The 4,886-nt window shown below is 46.0% G+C and overlaps 1 pseudogene across 1 annotated transcript; it reads right to left on the reverse strand.

The window, feature by feature from the left end:
* Window positions 1-3,633: 3,633 nt before the first annotated feature.
* On the reverse strand, window positions 3,634-4,353 carry LOC310776632 (phospholipid scramblase 1 pseudogene; annotated as a pseudogene). Its single transcript has one exon. The product of its transcript is annotated as a phospholipid scramblase 1 pseudogene (transcript).
* Between the last annotated feature and the right edge of the window lie 533 nt (window positions 4,354-4,886).

The following is a 4,886-nucleotide window of genomic DNA, read 5'->3' on the forward strand; positions in this document are numbered from 1 at the left end:
TATGCCTTTCTATTTTTATAGCTGTAATTTTGCAACAATTCTTATTTATTAACTATTATTGCATTTTTAGATGATCTTAAACTGTTTCACTTACTCCCAATTCAACGTCTTGTTGCCACATGTACATTACATAACTTTTAGGCTAAATAAATAAACCGTTTACTACTACTACTAGGAGCAGAGGGGGGCGGAGCTACAGGCCGCCATCTGCAGGGCGCACCGGGAGCTGCAGGAGTGCGTGCGTGTCAGAGGGGAGGAGTTTGTGACGTCACTGTCGTCTCTGACAGAGAGCCTGCTGTTCCAGCTGGACAGCCTGCTGACACCGGCAGAGGCAGCTCCCCAGTATGAACGCTGTCTGGTTACCATGGAGACAGGACAACAACCGCAACAGCTGACCCGAGGCAGCAGGACGTGGCCGGGTGTCTCCTTCCTGTCTGCTGACGCCCCCTCAGCCACAGCAGGTCTGCTCTTATCAGCACTGTACCGCTGGGTCATATTGATAGACACTCTGCTGGAGGGTCCATGCTGTTAGTCTCTGCTCTACGCCCTGTTCTCTTCACACACACATTCACACCTGGAAGCTGACCAGTACAACCACAGTCTGATCTGCTGGCCACTGAGCGAGCAGCTCCACTGGAGCGGGTGGTGTTAAGAGCCTTGCTCAAGGGCACCTCAGTGGTGGTAATGAGGGAGGGGCAAGCGCTGCTTTTCAATTTCCCCACGGACCCCACCCAGATTTATCCTGCTGGTCCCGGGGATCGAATCGACGACCTTGCGGTCACAAGCTTTTTTTTACAATGCATGCCGTACTAGAGAGTATTATGAGATATGCTGTTAACAGCCTGGTATGGTAACTTGACATTTTTTTTCCCGGATTTTCTCCCATTTTCTCCCCAATTGTACTTAGCCAATTCCCCTTGCTGTCCCAGTCATTGCTCCACCCCCTCTGCCGATCTGGGGAGAGCCGTAGACTAGCACATGCTTCCTCTGATACATGATGTGCAGTAGCCAGCTGCTTCTTTTCACGTGACAGCGAGGAGTTTCACCGGCAGGACGTAGCGCCTCGGCCGACCAGAGAAGGCACTAGTGCAGCAACCAGGACTCATATGCCACCAGCTTCCCAGTTCCCACCTGCAGACACAGCCAACTGTGCCTGTAGGAACGTCAACCAAGCTGGAAATACCGCTGCTGGGAGTTGAACCCGGGTCTCCGCGGTGGTAGGTCGAGTGATTTGACCTCTACACTACCCAGACGTCCACTTGACGGTACAGTTGAAATCACAGTTCGCTGTCTATGTAGTGTAATGTAATGTTGGTTGGCCATGAGGGTTGGGAAATATGTTGCCATTGTCACTAGGTGTGTGCATGTGTATAGACGGTTTTAACTTGACAACAAAAACATTCTAAATTGAACCCCCGCTCACTTCCTGTTGCAGTGTTTGCTATGGACATAAAAGAAAAAAAAAACATTCAAGTGCAGGACTGACCATTCCGTGAAAACCGTCTATACAGCTGAGCAGCGAAAACAAAAGTAACGATGTCGAGTGAATATTTCTGCAGTTTGCCGAATGCTGAGAAAAAGGAAGTGCTGTGGGGTTGCGCTCTGGTGAAAACCGTCTATAGGCAAAGTGTGCGTTTGTGTATGGAAGGAATGTGTTGTTAAGATGTCGATTTTTTTTTTACTATAGTACATATGATTTTATTTCCCACATTAAAGTGTATCTCATCTTATCTTATCTTGTCTTTATAGCATCCTCCATCACTGTGGCGACGACTGCCTCCATCACCACGGCCAAGTGCACCCTGGGACATGTGGCTGTGCTGCAGCAGAGAGACGCGGCTCTGAAGAGCTTCGAGCGGCTCTACAGGTCAGAGCTGCTGCGTTCAGACACCGACAGACGCATACGACTGGCACAACTACACACCTGGAACACACACTGGGAGAGGCAGATACACACTCTGAAACACACACACTAACACACACACACAGACACATGCACACAATATAATTTACATGCCAACATAATACAAGAAGATTGTGTTGTTTTGCCCTGTAGACTGTGGTTTTATTGATCTGTTTGCCAATAAACCGATCAGTCCAGATGAATCTGTGTTATTTTATGACCATTTTACCTTCACTAGTGGACCCGTGGGAGTTAGATGTCCCCTGGGAGTTACTATTCATTTCCGAATTAAATGTCTCCCTCAGTGATTCTCAAAGTTTTTCATACCAAACCTAAGAATATTTTTATTGCTAGATATGATGATGATTTTGTCCAGAATTCCCTGACTATCTGTGTAATAGAGACATAACAGTGAAACTACGATCAAGGTGAGACAGTGAAACTACGATCAAGGTGAGACAGTCATCTACATTCTCTAGTTGTGTTAACTTCTTGTAGCCTAAATGAAATAAGGGTGAAGTTGTAAGTTAAAGGGAGCCAGGCTAAGTCCAGCTTATAATGTACCTCTCTTTAACTTCTCTATCCATCTTTCCTGCCATTGCTTCATCATTTCATTCCAGATCAACTTTTTTTTGCCTTTTTTTTAATAGCTTCTTTGTTATCTTTCTCATTTCCCTGAACGCCAATGTTGAGGTGTGAATTGGTGGATAATCTAGTCTAGTACCAGTCAGAAAGACAGAGAGAGGTGGTGATGTGTATTGATGGAGACCATACCAGGAATAACAAAAGAATATTTAATGAAATAATGGATACATAAATACAAACTCAGCAAAATGCATGCGTTATATTTCCCAACCATCTTCGCTCTCTAGAGGCTCATTGCCTCCAGAGGCCAAGCATCCGCCACCGCGCAAGACTATAGTTACTAGAGCAACAAGTCACCCGTAACAGGAAATCACACACACCCTCACCCCCCCCCCCCCCCCACACACACACACACACACATTCATTCTCCACACTTCTGTAAACCAATGAGTCTGTCAACCCATCTCTTCTCCATGGAACAGTGTGATCTCCAGTGTGGAATGAGGAATCAAATAAGAGAATAACACCTACAAACAAGGCAGGAACAGGAAGCAAAACCATAAGAAGAGAGGGGAGGGTGATATTAGGGATGTAAGATGACATTTGGCACGTCATCGGTATCGGCCGATAGAGGCTTTAAAATGGAATATCTGCATCGGCAACATTTCTGCCGATAAATGACACATTAATTATGCTCAATGCTTGAGAGAAAGTGGCCGAGCTTACAGTTTTGTTTGAAAGAAAATGTATAAATTTTACAAAAAATATGGCATGTTTTACATTACCTACGTTGAAGTAGTTTTTTTATTTTGCCCAGTGAATGTGTACATTTTTGAAAAGCAATGTGTTTATGTCTGCATCTGCCAGTGGGCCATCATCACAATAATAGTAGCCTCAACCTTAACCAAGTTGCTTTGCCGAAACCTAACCAAAGTTGTTTTATTTGGCTTTAGAAACCAACGTTTTGTTTCAAATTTACACACACACACACACACACACACACACACACACACACACACACACACACACACACACACACACACACACACACACACACACTCACACTGCCTCTGTGTAAAATACATCAAATATAAATACATAAAACATGATGTACTTAGTTACAATAGAAATATTGACCTCTCCCTTTAATCGTCTGAATGCCCTTTGTTTCTCTCAAAGTACATGAAGTCAATGAGAAAGCAGGCTCCTAGCATCACAGCCTTAACCTTCACATCCAGGTCCATTGGAAATAAAATCCCAAAGTTATCTGCATCTGTGAAGCTTTCCTCCAGGAACCCACGCCATTGCTTGCTGACCCGCCCCACCACGACCGACTCGTCCAGGGACACCACCTCAAAGATCACGTCAGACATGCAGTTACAGCCGCAGCACGGCCCCTTGATCTTCAGCTGGGGCTCCCTCCTCTCGTTCAGGACAGTGAATTTGGGCAGAACAGGGTGCCAGTTCTGCACCACGTAGCCGATGGGGTTTCCGGGTGGGCTCTGCACCTCCAGCTCCTGCAGGCAGCAGGGGCAGCAGCATAAGGCGCACCTCAGGGGGCGCGTCAGGGTCAAGACTTCCCGTCCCAGGTTGTCCCGGATGCGAATGGTGAAAGGCCTGCCGGGGCCGCAGCACTGCAGGGTGCACATGTCGTTCTCCTCCATGGCCACGAACACCTGCTGCCCCATGCTGTTCTTTACGGTGTAGACGTTGTTCATCTCCCAGCCGAGCACCACTTCGGCCAGGTCGAAACTCTGATGCACCAGGAGCTGGTTGATCTGGGTCAGGTACTCCAGGCCGGGGGGGCAGCCTACAGGGCAGCCCGGGGCAGGCATCAGCATGGGGCCCTGAGGCGGGGTGTAGCCTGGAGGAGCTGCTGCCCCCGGGTTCATTGGAGTTGGGTGCACTGCATTATGATGACCAGACTGCATCCCAATACTGTACACTGGTAACTGAGGCATTGGTCCAAATCCATTATACTCCTGGTATGCCATGAGGTACCTGTTAGAGTTATTAAACATAACGACAATGAAGTGATTATACAAACTGACTCAATGATTTTGAGCAAATTTTTACCTCCTCAATAACAATGATGTCTTTGCAAAGTTTAACACTAGAAGGTGGTTTTCACATTCGTCTGCTGAAAGTTCCTCTTAGCTCACTGAAAAGGCGATTTTCAACTAACATGATTCATGATATCACAAAAACTTGAGCCAATCCCTGTCCAGTATTCAGCAGTTAAACTTTATTTACAGATTCTGGATTTATTTTTTTTATGAGGGAGGAGAAGATATCTTAAGGATTTTAACAAGATAATTTCACTTTTTTGTGAGAAAAACCATATCAGACACAAATTATTAGTCAAAGTAGAGCATTTTATATACACCTTAAAACATTA

This window comes from Poromitra crassiceps (genome assembly GCF_964638095.1).
Source record: "Poromitra crassiceps genome assembly, chromosome: 5".
NCBI classification, from domain to species: domain Eukaryota; kingdom Metazoa; phylum Chordata; class Actinopteri; order Beryciformes; family Melamphaidae; genus Poromitra; species Poromitra crassiceps.